The sequence below is a fragment of the Arachis duranensis genome, chromosome 2 (genome assembly GCF_000817695.3).
Source record: "Arachis duranensis cultivar V14167 chromosome 2, aradu.V14167.gnm2.J7QH, whole genome shotgun sequence".
Classification (NCBI taxonomy): domain Eukaryota; kingdom Viridiplantae; phylum Streptophyta; class Magnoliopsida; order Fabales; family Fabaceae; genus Arachis; species Arachis duranensis.
In genome coordinates, this window is record NC_029773.3 from 59,279,403 (window position 1) to 59,294,357 (window position 14,955).

A 14,955-nucleotide genomic window follows, 5' to 3' on the forward strand; every position below is an offset into this window, starting at 1 on the left:
CTATGATGATTATTATTACTGATGATATGTTTAGCTAATGTCACGGCCAATTTAATTAATGTGATGATAATTATTTTGGCTCCTTTTTGTAATTTCAATTCTTGTCCAATCACCTTACATACACCACTACTTTAATTAGTTTCTTAAGTTAAAATTAGTTTAATCTTGTAACTACCATTTTATGGTGTCCTTTTGAGTCAGACTTGTTTAATTTGAATATGTCAATTTAATTAACTTATATATTTGATTATATCAAGACATAGATAAAAATTTACATACATGCGATTATCTTAATATAAAACTGATATATAAAAATGGTTAAATAATTTTATAAATAATTTTTAATTATTAATTTTACATAAAAATAATTAGATGTGAATTTTTGTATGCTGCATGATTTGTTTTTGTTAACGCTATATAATTTTCTTTATTGATCTGAGTAGCCATACGTGTATGTAGGCCATTGATGGTAGGATCCATCGGCCAGGCTTTTCTGTTTTCTTAATTAAAAATGTGGTTAAGGACAAATTGATTAGTTGTCTTGCTTGAATGCAACAATGAGTGTGACCACGCACACATACATGTCAAGTTAAATAAAATTGGCACTACATATATTCTCTCCCTTGTAATTCTCTCTTTGTCCCTTGCCTTTTTTAGGTCTCTTCAGAGAAGGGAAAAACAATCTTTACAGCTAAATCACTATTACATCTCTATATTAGCAATAATTTCTTTACTTATTGTTATTTATTTTGTCTACATTCATAATTATTAGAGATGTGGGTTTGGAAATATTCTTGGGATTTATTTATTTATAATTTCTTCCATACATATGGTTTATGTATGTGTCCAGAATCTTCTAATAAATAATGTCTAAATATATTATTGTAATATTGTCTCAACCCTAATAGTTAGTAATTATGTACTGATATTCTCAAAAATATTTAAGAGATAATATAAATCAGTCTAAACTCTAAAATTAATTTAAAATTATTTTATTTAATATTCATTAATTATTTCTATAATAAATAGATAATATTAGGAATAATAAGTATGATATTCTTTTTTACAATATCTTGTGCCAAGTTTTATGTCTCTAGAGTTAATGTTATTATATTTCTTAAGAACCATATGTGTGTGTTCTTATTTACAATTATTGATGCATCTTCTAGATAAACTTTATATATTTCTTTCAGTGTATATATACCAATTGCTACTCTTGGGAAATAGTTTCCTAACACGAACTTCCACTTCTATTATTACTGATCCAGTTATAGAAATATGTATGGAACGGATTTTGCATCTTCTCAAATGAGTTTTATTGAATTTAGGGTAGCTATATTTTCTTTGTTTATCACTTTACATGTTTTCTTATTTTAGGATTTGTACTTCAATTTCGTGATAATTTTATGTGTGTTTCAGATAGAGTTTAAGGGAGTTCGATTTTTCAAGTAGCATTATTAAGCCATATTGGTCGGTCCTATGGCTAAAATTACATTAATCTGCTGTATAAATTTTGAAAATAAAATAATACCATATTTGTTACTTTAAAAAAATGGTTTGGATTCAATATACATATCTATTAATTAATTTCCTCATGTTAATACTGTAGCATGCTTGTTATGTATATTCTGCATTAATTTACGCTCTACATAATGATGATAACATAGTAATTAATGAAATAATTTATACTACATAAATTAGATGTTAAGTAATTAGGTTATTTCCAGAAATAATTTTATAATAAACTCTTGAATATGAGTTTCTTAACTAGGATTAATGATTAAAGTAAAGGTTTAGCTAACATGTGTTTAAAAGCATAAGTTAATGATATTAATTAAAAAATTATATAAAAATATAAAATTTTAATTTTAATATATTTATTAAAAAAAATTTAAATTTTTTTTCTAATAGTAACTTTAACTTCTGTATTTTAGGCACATGTTAGTTAAACAATTAAAGTAACATGTATTGTGTATTGAAGATGGTAATGGTATAATATGTTAGTGTTCCACATGTCAGGATCTTTGTTCCCACTCACTGCATGTATAAAGTAGTGACATTTCTGATGTAATGTTCTAAGTTACTTTTTAGCCATCGAATTAAATGCTTAGAATTCATGTACTTATACTTATTCCATGACAATTTAATGTTTATATATGAACATTGTCTGCTTAGCTTGATAATTTGTAGGACATATACATGCATGGACACTAACTAGGGTTAAATACATGATTTTAGACAAATCTCAAAAATGGTTGCAGTACATAGCATGTCTATATGCCTTTTTGTACCAACACATAGTGCGTGTGCTCCTTTCTCTTAATCTAATGCTACTACATATATTTATAAAAAATGTTATTTGTATATAAATATATGTATAGTGTTTAATTCATTTAATATATATTTTATACAAATAATTGATTTTTGTATACACTTAGTATACTTGTTATTTATATATGCCGATTTGTGTCAAGGGATTTTGCTTTACATTATTCAGCTCCCAGAAGCTCATATTCGAAATGCTTAGGAAAATTAAGACGTGCGTATATATATCTCCTTGCATTGTAGTGGGGGATATAAATGGGAGTACTCATCACCAACCTTTTGGATAGTGATGATAATGGAAGTCATGAATTAATGGTCTAGAAAGATTCAAATAGTAGTTCCTCCTTCCAATATGCCTGTCTTTTTCACTCTCTTTTGTTGTATATATAGTGTTCATACAATTTGCGCATTGTGTCTGTTCCGATCCTTTGTTCTTGTATACATACTTGATTGGAAACTTGACTCTCATTCCATCATGAGAGGGACTTCATATACATATTTGATCTTCTTATTCACTAAAGATATGATTCTTTTAACGACTCATTAAGTGTATATATATCAATTGTAGATTATATATGAAACTAACTTATCATAAGTTTACAAATATTAGGTTAAATGTCGCATGCATTTTTGAAAGAAAAATGTTAGAGGGTGATATTTTTTATCATCAATATTATTTAACACTTACCTGACACTATTTTTATCTATTAAGATTTATGGTTTAAAGTGTATTATTTAAAATTTAGTAATTATAGTTTACAGTAATAATTTAATCAATTATTGTCTAAAAATAATAAATTTTGTTAATTATGTAGCAATACTTTTTTGAAACATAGGAGAGTTAATGTTATGTTACAACTTAAGTTTTACGCATCATTGCAATTTATAAATATAAGTGTGATATGTAATATTATGTACTAAATTTTAATATATCACTACTAGAGAAATTACTTTAATTTGACAGTTGTTTATTTTGATTTTAGTGATAATTAAAATAATTATTAATAATATATTTACTGACAATTAGACATTAATCATCTTATGCTTTATCGTTAAAAGGTTTTAATCAATAAAAACTATTTTAATGACAGCAAAAATGATATAATTGTTATTATAACATATAGTAATAAAAATAAATAAATATATAACTATCACAAAAATATAAATTAAATAAGATATATAATAGCTATTATGTTATTATTATTAAAAATAATTTTTAGTGTAGTGTATAAAACTGAGTATATAATTTATGTATTTTTTTAAAAAAATTATTATAAAATATAAAATTATTTATTTATTTTTATTTATTAGTTTAAGTTTTTATAATAATCTGGCGATTCTATGACTTTTATTTATAGATATTAATTTGTTTTTGTTTCCTTTGTTTTTTTATTTGTAGCGTGGTATCACTTATAAATATCATCACAACAAGACAACTGAGATAGTTAACATTTGACAAATCTGATCTTAATAAATATTTTAATTCAAAAAAGAGCTAAAATTATTTAATGACTAACAGTTTATAACGTATAAGCAACACCAATAATACAAGATTTTTAGAGTTTAAACAATTTCTTTTGGTAGAAAAATTATGGGACAGAAATGAATCTTTTTAATTCTTTTTCTCAATTATTGTAAAGTACGACATTTTACTATATACTTCTTAAACTACCGAAGGAGTAGACATCGAGTGAATAATGATATGATTTTAACCCCGTCTTCCATGGGCATTTTCCATACCTTTGGTTTAGTATATACCTCTTGCCCTTTGTTGGTCACCCAAAGTAGTAACACAAGTTGAAAGCATATAATCCAAATCAATCAAAATCAAAATCTCTTCTTATATATCCCACTTTTTGTTTTCTTTTTTCCTTTTTTATTTTTAACATTTGCATCACCAATCTTCTCCTTTCCTTCTAACAAAGCAAAACATGTGGTTTTCCGGCTTCCACATCTATCCCTTTCAATAATTCTCCGCAAAATCTGGTTTGCAAATTCCATTGGCCTAATCAGTGCTGACGTGTAAATGCAAGTGTATGACTTAGCTTGTGCATAATTGCTTGCTATTGGTAAACTATATTATCATGTTATTGTTAGTGTATATACCAAATTAATTGGTGGTGTCAATTACCTTTTTATCCTCCTTGCTCTTTTTCTTCATTGTTAGACATATCTTGAAAGTTCATATATCTATCTATTATTATATAATAAATAATTAGTACATATTTTTTTCTTGACAAGTGTACAACTTTTTTATTTGACAAGTGTATAGCTTATTAGTTGCCAAATGGCAAGATATAACAAGTAATAGAGTAAGATATTTAGGTAAAAAAGACTTTACAAATCAAATAAATACAAACAATTCAAATTATTCAAAACATACTACATTAACTTTTTTCGAATATCATTTAAATAGCCTGTTCCATGTCTTGAGAAGTAAGCATTTTATAAAAGATATATCTTTATTATCACTTTCTCCTCCATCAACTTCACGCAGAACCTCTAAAAAAAAATTAATTTAGTAACTAATGTCAATCCAAAAAAATTTTAATGGTATTTCAAAGCGTGTGTTATTAGGAGATAGAAGATTTTAAGAAAATACAATAAAAAAGATTGAGTTAATTGAAATAATTTTTCAAGAGGCAAAGATATCATTCTCACAATGAAATATGTTTTTTTATTTATTGTCGATTTTTTTATAGTGATGTAATATATAAAACAGTCAAAATACATTATATATTTCCAAATCTGTTTGTAATATTAAAATAGAATGGTAGAATCTATTGCAACATTCCCAAGGGTCGTTCTCCCTAGAAACTAGTGGCAACAAGTGCATATCATTTTGGTTGTGGAAAGCAAGAGGGGTTTCAATGATTGAAATAAACAAATAAAAAGATAAAAGAACAAGGCAAAATTGCAATTAATAAACAAATAAAGGAATAAAAGAACTATGTATGTAATATAAACAAGTAATGCTATAAAGTGATGGAAAAGTGGTTCAAATCATAAATGAAACCTTGACTTGGGATGAGTTATGGAATCCCTTCCACGCCATAATGACAACTATGATAATTATGATGGATTAATTGCACTAAGTCAACCCTTAACATCGAAGGATAAGTTAAGTGAGCATAATTGTAATTAATCTACAAATCCTAGCTAACTTACCAAATTAATTGGTAAAAAGCTAGCGTTAGTGGAAACAATAACAAGTAACAACCCAAGAATTATCACTAAATGTTAGATATTATGGCTCTAGTAATCTATAAACATTTTTCCCAAGGCAAGGGGTGAAAATTACCCCATAACTAAAATTGGCATTTTATCAAACACATAAAGGGCATAAACATAAAACAGGCAAAATAGGGAAAATGATAAAAGCTATGAACCATAAATGATCAAAATCAATAAAGGCAACTCAACCAAACATATAAAAGCCATCAAACATCAAATTAAACAATTAGGAATTCAAAATTGCAAAACTATGAATATTAACAAAGAAAACTAAAATATATGAAAGTGTAGACAAAGCAAGGTAATAAAAAGAAAAAATTAAAGAAATACTTACAATGTAAATTGCAAAATCCAAAGGCAAGACTTGAAGTGTAAAATGCTACAAACCCTAATTAAAAATTCTAAGAGAGAATTTTCTAATCTACACTATTCCTACTCCTACTATGTGATTTTTCCTACTCTAAGATGGCTCTCTTTCATATGGCATGAAGTTCCCTTCATATAGCACTTGATTTCAGCATCCAAGCCTTCCAAATTTGGGCCAAAGGCTCCCAAAATCGTGCAGCACATGTTTCATTAATGAATCCACGTGCAGGGACCTGTGCAGACACATAGATGTATGCGTCAGCACACTTGGCTGAAAGATCTCCTGTGCGTAAGCACAAGTACTTGTGTGCACGCACACATGCTAATTTTCTTCTTGTGCGTATTGATAAACCCTAATTTTGTGGTTTATCTCGTGCTTAATTTGGGGTGTTTTTGTCAATATTTCTCGCACTTTTTCACAAGAAATGCATGGTTTTGTGTTCACTTCCTAATATTGCTCCATGATAGAAAACATGCTTATTTTGCCTTAGTATTGCTATATTTTGATCCTCTTTATTGCCATTCGATGCCGTGACGTATTTGTTGAGTGATTTCAGAATTAATAGGGTAAGAATGGCCTAGAAGAGAGAAAGAAAGCATGCATAAGAATGGTTATAGTGATGTGATATATAAAACAGTCAAAATACATTATATATTTCCAAATCTGTTTGTAATATTAAAATAGAATGGTAGAATCTATTGTACTATTCCCAAGGGGTTAGTAAAAAAATGACGTGGTGCCATTCTCGAGTTTCAGATGTACACAATGAATAATTTCGGTGTGTTCGACAACAAGTATAAGGGGAAGAGTAATGTGAGTAGGATGGTGTTGTGATGTGGAATTTAAAGTCCATAAACTAACCAGCGGCAAGTGTACCGGGTCATATTAAGTAGTACCTTAGGTGAATGAGAGTCGATCCCACAAGGATTGATGGATCAAGCAACAATGATTGAGTGATTAACTTAGTCAGACAAGCAGAAAATAGTGTTTTAGTGTTGTAAAGCATTAAACAGCAAATTCAGAAAATTAAAGGCAAACAAGAATTTGATGTAATGAGAAATCAGTTAAGGTTACAGAGTTGTTTATCTTTCGGATTTCTATTTCTTACCAACTATATTAATCATGCAAGATTCAAGTCATGGCAAACTATAAGTGACTAAACCCTAATTCTTTAGTAATTTAGCCTCCTCTAATCTAGTTAACTGCCAATTTCTTGGTTACTTAATTTCAATTAGAGGGTGAGGTTCAATTCTAGTTTATTAGCCACAAAAATCCTAATTATCCAAATATAAAAGGATTATATGTCACGTATCCCGTTAAGTCCAGATAAATGAGTGATTTAGGAGAAATTATTTTCAAGCTGTTGTTCAAGTAAATTGCTTTTCTCAGATTTACAAGAACTCAATTAGAATAGGGGTTATTCTTCTGATCTACCCAATCCTTAATATGAAGAACGAAAGCAAATGCTTAAAATTGAAATCAATACATTAATTAAAATAGAAGAGTAACAATATTAATCCATATAATAATAGAGCTCCTAACCTTAACAGTGGAGGTTTAGTTGCTCATGGCTTAGAGAGAAAACTAGGATTCAGAAAAACGATAAACTGTAGAATGAGTGCGTCAAAGAGAAGAGAGTCCGAAGGGCTGAATCTTTTCCCTTTTATATCTAATCCTAATTAATGTAAAATATATTTTATAAAACTAAATAATATATTTTCCTATTCGTAATTAAAATAAAAGTTTTAATCGAAATAAAAATATAATCTTCGAGCATTCCTTTTCTTCGGCGTGGAGACCATTGCTCACTTCTAAACTGGCGTCTAAATTCAGGAAATTGAAGTTAGGCGTGGCTTTGGCAGCACGTCTTGGAGAGTAATTGCTTTATCCGGCGCCTAACTTGGAGAATCATAGTTAGGTGCCACTAAGACCGTACAATCTAGAAGAGAAGTGTATACTATTATATATCGTTAGAAAGCTCTGGAAGTTAGCTTTCCAATGCCGTTAGAATCAAGTCAATTGGAGTGCAAGGAGATCAGGATTGACAACATCATCCACTTTCTTCCTCTTATTCTATACAACTCCGTCAAATCTATTCGAATGCTACCTGAAATAAACAGAATTGCACACAACTCAAAGTAGCATTCATAGTGGCTAAAAAAGTATTTAAATCTTGATTATACTTAACAATTCAAATGCAAATTCACTAGGAAAAGATAGGAAAGATGCTCACGCATCACAACACCAAACTTGAATTTTTGCTTGTCTTCAAGCAACCAAAACCAATATAAACTTAGGATGTGAATTTGCATGAGAGGTGAGTGCTTAATTAAGCTCCTGTCTTTTCTCAAATTGGGGTTTACAACACTGAAACACTGAAAAGTTTTGGCATCTCACTATCCTTTGAATCTAAGGAATGTCACTGTCATTTAGAACTAAAATCCGGATAATATTATGAATTCTTTGGCCTTTCTACTTTTCGGATTAATCTCTGAACACAGCAACTTTTCTTTCATTCTTTTTTCTTTGGTGCTTTGCACCTTGAGTCTAGCTGTGACTTTAAATGTTTTTTCTCAAGCTTTACTTGACACAAAAATACCACAAGCACTTAACTGGAAAACTCTCTTTGAGTTCTAATTTTTCTTTCAGTTACTCCCAGACAGTGGTGCTCAAAGCCTTTGGCATACTCTGTTAAATGCACTTGATCTCGACTCTTAGTGTTCTGTCTCAAGGATTACTTAACGCATTCACACCACAAGCATATGTCTAGGAAAACAACTCTTTGAGCTTTTAATCATATTTGACCTTCCTAGCATTGATGCTCAGAGCCTTGGACCTTGCTTTTCTTTATTTTCTTTTTGTTGTTTCTTTTGTTTCAAGGATTAAGCTTTTGTTTAGTTTAGAGAATTCATAATAGTTCTCTAAATTCCTATTCTTCATGCATCGACATCCTTTGATTTAAATTCAAATATGCACTGTTCATATCATGCATTCAAAATCACAGATAACACCACCATATTTAAGTAAATAAGACTACTTTTAAACATAGACTCAATTTCTCATGCAATACATCACTTCTTTTCTTCTTTTTTTAGATTCAAGCTCAGTGAGCAGTACATGAGACAACTTTATAAAACTAAAAGCAAATAACAGAATAAAACTAAACCTAAGAATTTAAAATACGAAAGATCATGCAGTAGATAAAGGAAAGCAATAGAAAACAAGAGACTTCAAAATAAGAACTTAAGGGGAAATAAAATGAAAGGAACTCAACCACTTCAGTTATCCTGGTGGTCATCTCATTCCTCAGGCTGTGCTCCTTCATGAAGAACATTCACCTCCCCATGGTGCCACAGATAATAAGGTACACAAAGAGAACAGAGAGCTTGCTCGACCCACAATACCAAACTTAAAAGTTTGCTTGCCCCTAAGCAAAAGAAGACCTGAAAAACGTGCCTTCTGGGTGTGCTGAACTCCCTTCTGATTGCACCTGTTTCTGTTATAAACACTTTCCCTGACCCAAATACATGTAAAAAAAGGGAAAACTAAGGACAACTAAATGAAATAACAAAATATCAAGAACAAATAAAAATCAAAGGATACTAAAAATTGGGTTGCCTCCTAATAAGCGCTTCTTTACGTCACTAGCTTGACAGTTGGTTCTTGAATCAAAGGTTGTCAAGTAAATTACTTTTCCAAGGTTTACAAGAACTCAATTAGGATAGGGGTTATTCTTCTGATCTACCCAAATCCTTAAGATGAAGAACGAAAACAAATTTTTAAAATTGAAATCAATACATTAATTAAAATAGAAGAGTAACAATATTAATCTATAGAATGAACAGAGCTCCTAACCTTAACAGTGGAGGTGATGATGGACCAAAGCAGGTTAGGAATTTTTTTTTCTCAAAATTAGAATTGGTGTCCTAAGTATAGTTCCAAACCCAACAATTGATCAATATCAAATTAAAATTCAAAGATGCCACAATTCAATACAAAATTTACCGAGAGTATTTAGACTCCTGGGTCGTTCTCCCTAGGAACTAGTGGCAACAAGTGCATACCATTTTGGTTGTGGAAAGCAAGGGGGTTTCAATGATTGAAGTAAACAAATAAAAAGATAAAAGAACAAGGCAAAATTGCAATTAATAAACAAATAAAGGAATAAAAGAACTATGTATGTAATATAAACAAGTAATGCTATAAAGTGATGGAAAAGTGGTTCAAATCATAAATGAAACCTTGACTTGGGATGAGTTATGGAATCCCTTCCACGCCATAACGACAACTATGATAATTATGATGGATTAATTGCACTAAGTCAACCCTTAACATCGAAGGATAAGTTAAGTGAGCATAATTGTAATTAATCCACAAATCCTAGCTAACTTACCAAATTAATTGGTAAAAAGCTAGCGTTAGTGGAAACAATAACAAGTAACAACCCAAGAATTATCACTAAATGTTAGATATTATGGCTCTAGTAATCTATAAATATTTTTCCCAAGGCAAGGGGTGGAAATTACCCCATAACTAAAATTGGCATTTTATCAAACACATAGAGGGCATAAACATAAAACATGGCAAAATAGGGAAAATGATAAAAGCTATGAATCATAAATGATCAAAATCAATAAAGGCAACTCAACCAAACATATAAAAGCCATCAAACATCAAATTAAACAATTAGGAATTCAAAATTGCAAAACTATGAATATTAACAAAGGAAGCTAAAATATATGAAAGTGTAGACAAAGCAAGGTAGTAAAAAGAAAAAATTAAAGAAATACTTACAATGTAAATTGCAAAATCCAAAGACAAGACTTGAAGTGTAAAATGCTATAAACCCTAATTAAAAATCCTAAGAGAGAATTTCCTAATCTACACTATTCCTACTCCTACTATGTGATTTTTCCTACTCTAAGATGGCTCTCTTTCATATGGCATGAAGTTTCCTTCATATAGCACTTGATTTCAGCATTCAAGCCTTCCAAATTTGGGCCAAAGGCTCCCAAAATCGTGCAGCACATGTTTCATTAATGAATCCACGTGCAGAGACCTGTGCAGACACATAGATGTATGCGTCCGCACACTCGGCTGAAAGATCTCCTGTGCGTATGCACAGGTACTTGTGCGCACGCACACATGCTAATTTTCTTGTGCGTATTGATAAACCTTAATTTTGTGGTTTATCTCGTGCTTAATTTGGGGTGTTTTTGTCAATATTTCTCGCACTTTTTCACAAGAAATGCATGGTTTTGTGTTCACTTCCTAATATTGCTCCATGATAGAAAACATGCTTATTTTGCCTTAGTATTGCTATATTTTGATCCTCTTTATTGCCATTCGATGCCGTGACGTATTTGTTGAGTGATTTCAGAATTAATAGGGTAAGAATGGCCTAGAAGAGAGAAAGAAAGCATGCATAAGAGGAAGGAACATGAAGATTTGGATTTTAGGAACTGCAGCACTGACGCACACGCGCACATCACGCGCACATCACGCGCACGTGTGGATGAGGATAACTGGAAGCGGCGCGCAAGGATGGACGCATCTGCGCAGGCTAAAGAATTCCAACTGACGCGCACGTGCACTTAGCGCGCACGCGTGGATCACAAAGGCAATCGGTGCGCACGCACGCATGGCGCTGATGCCAGGGCATCTTGGCCAGTTTTATTGATTTTTTCTTTACTGTTTTAGGGTAGTTTCAAGCATTTTCTTAGTAAATAAGCAAGTTTTGGATGAAAATACGCTTACACCTTGATTCAAGCAATTATTGTGAACTTTACATGATTTCATGAGGATTAGGCAAGAATTGTATGATATAATTGATGATGCATAATCTCATGACTTGGAACAGAGCTTTGATGCACCTTAATTGCTTGATCTCAGGATAAAGGAAGCAAGAAGGAGCCACGTTAGCAGCCACGTTAATCTATTTAACGTGACCACTAACGTGGAATAGGAACAAGCTTGTAGCGTTAATGGAAAAAGTGATCGCCAATAACGCCCTCGAAGCTATCATAGACCACGTTAGTTGCAACGTTAACTACATTAACGTGGTAGCTAACGTAGAGGAGGAAGAAGAGCTCCAACGTTAGTGGTAAAAGTGATTGCCACTAACGTTCCACAAAGGCACAATGAAGCCACGTTAATCCAATTAACGTGAACTCTAACGTGGGATGAAGAACCAATCACCAACATTAGTGACACTCACCTTTGTCACTAACGTTGGACCAACCCAAGAGTGCCCACATTAGTGGTCACGTTAAGACCACTAACGTGAGAGATAACGTGGAGCTAAGCATGATAAGCCAACGTTAGTGACACTCAACTTTGTCACTAACGTTGGAGATGGCAATTACTACCACGTTAGTGGCCACATTAATCTAATTAACGTGAACTCTAACATGGGAAAGAGGGGGCATTTGGAGCGTTAGTGATAATGGTAAGTTAGTGACAAAGGTAAGTGTCACTAACGCTCTCGAAGTTTAGGCATGCCCACATTAAGAGCCACGTTAACCTAGTTAACGTGAACTCTAAGTGAGGACAGGGGGTACAAGGTAACATTATTGGAAAAGGTGATTCCCAATAACGTTTGCGAAAGACCAAGAGGCAACGTTAGTAGTCACGTTAGTGCCACTAACGTTGAAGTTAACGTTGATCATTTTGGGTTGAAACGTTAGTGGAAAAGGTGATTGTCACTAACGTTCTCGAACCCACATCCTCACTTAACGTTAACGCCACTAATGTCCTAACTAACGCCCATGCCTAACTTACATTTTTCTGCAAACAAAGCTGAGCCCACTGAAGATTGTAACTACTTCAACTCAAGATCAAAGGCCCATATCCAAGACTTGAAGAACTCACTAGAAGATCAAGAAGAGTAGTATATATAGGAGTAGTTTTGAACTATAGGGAAGCTTGGCACTTTTGGAGAACTACACTCTGTATATTTACTTCCTGCATTTTCTAGTTTGGGAAGCATGTATTCTGTTCTACTATTTTTCATTTCCATTTCCAGAGCTATGAACAACTAAACCCCTTTCATTGGGTTAGGAAGCTCTGTTGTAATTTGATTGATCAATTATAGTTTCCATTCTTCTTCCTCTTTCTTTTCTCTTGATTTACTAGGAAGCTTTCGATCTTAATCTAATTGGTTAGTTGTCTTGGAAAAGAAACTCTCCATAATTGGATCTCCTCTGAGCCTTGGAAAAGGAATGAGGAGATCATGCTATAAATGTTTTCTCATGTGGGACCAAATTGGGGTTTGGGCGGATATAGTGACATGTAATCCTCCCAACACTTTGATTTGGAAATACATGTGGTATAATCAGTGACCATACTTCATCTCTTCCCATGAGCAATTAAGTCAAGGAATTGGGCAATTGTTCAAGCTTAGAGAGATTGGATTGCCAAGGAATTGGGATCCAATCACTTAAGATTGCCAAGGAGATCAATGAATGCATTGATTAAGGAAGAGATGAGAATGAACTTGATCCGGAGAATGCAACATCTCCTAAGCCCTATGAATTCCTTATCTTTGATCTTACCCTTTCTCTTTACTTTATGCCATTTATTTCCATGTTCATTTCCCCATATCCCCATTTAAGATTCTGCACTTTACTTTCCCGCCATTTAATTTTCTGCAATTCTCAACTAAATTTCTGTTTAGCTCAACTAGCACATATTTCCAACTAAATTTGCTTGACTAATCAATCCCTATGGGATTCGACCTCACTCTATTGTGAGTTTTACTTGACGACAATTCGGTATACTTGACGACAATTCGTGCATCAAGTTTATGGCGCCGTTGCCGGGGATTAAATTGATTTTGTATCGACAATGATTAAGTTGGAAGTTCACTAGATTGAGCATTTTCTTTTTATTGTTTAATTTGCCTAGTCAATTACTTTTAGTTTCAATTAATTCTCGTCCTCACCCCTTATCCCCTCGTTATTTTCTTTTTCTTTGAATTTACTTATAATTCTGCTCACTAACCCACTAACTGTTTGATAATTTGCACTACTCACACTAACAGCCACTCTAACAAGAATAATCAATCCATTTTATTTCTTGCTGTGTGCTCTGTTAGTTGTATGACAGGGAGAAGAACTGAAGCTTCAACTTCCTTTGATTCAAAACCTGAGAGGACCTTCCTTAGATTAAGGAGGGAAGCAAGAGGGAAAAGAGTTGTTGGTGCTGAGGAAGAAGAAGAGTACTTTGAAACAAACATGGAGGAGAACTTGGAAAACAACCATAAAGAAGAAGCTCACAACCATGCTAGAGAAGACCTTGTGAATCATGTTGGGAAAGAAAGGAGAGTTCTAGACTCTTACATCAATCCAAACCTAGGAAATTATGGAAGTAGCATCTAAAAGCCCACCATACATGCCAACAACTTTGAATTAAAACCCCAGCTCATCACCTTTGTTCAGAACAATTGGTCATTCGGAGGAAGTGCCCAAGAAGACCCCAATCAACATCTAACCACCTTCCTAAGAATATGTGACACTGTGAAGTCTAATGGTGTCCATCCAGATGTCTATAGACTGCTATTGTTTCCCTTTTCACTCAGGGACAAAGCATCTAAGTAGCTAGAATCATTCCCAAAGGAGAGCTTAACAAATTGGGAGGATGTGGTAAACAAGTTTTTGGCAAGATTCTACCCTCCTCAAAGAATCAATAGGCTGAGAGATGAGGTACAAAACTTCAGGCAATAAGATGGTGAAACTCTCTATGAGGCATGGGAGAGGTTTAAGGACTTAACAAGAAGATGCTCACCAGATATGTTCAATGAATGGGTTCAACTGCACATTTTCTATGAAGGTCTTTCTTATGAGTCAAAGAAGGTCGTAGACCATTCATCAGGGGGCTCTCTAAACAAGAAGAAAACCATTGAAGAAGCCATAGATGTCATTGAGACTGTGGCTAAGAATGACTACTTCTATGCTTCTGAAAGAAGCAACACTCAAGGAGTAATGGAGCTGAACCATATAGATGCATTGCTGGCTCAAAATAAGATGATC

General features: G+C 32.5%; 1 non-coding gene across 1 annotated transcript; it reads right to left on the bottom strand.

Moving 5' to 3' along the window:
* Positions 1 to 14,613: 14,613 nt before the first annotated feature.
* LOC127745046 (small nucleolar RNA R71) lies at positions 14,614 to 14,715 on the bottom strand. The gene has a single exon (XR_008006235.1). It is a non-coding gene; the product is annotated as a small nucleolar RNA R71 (small nucleolar RNA).
* Between the last annotated feature and the right edge of the window lie 240 nt (positions 14,716 to 14,955).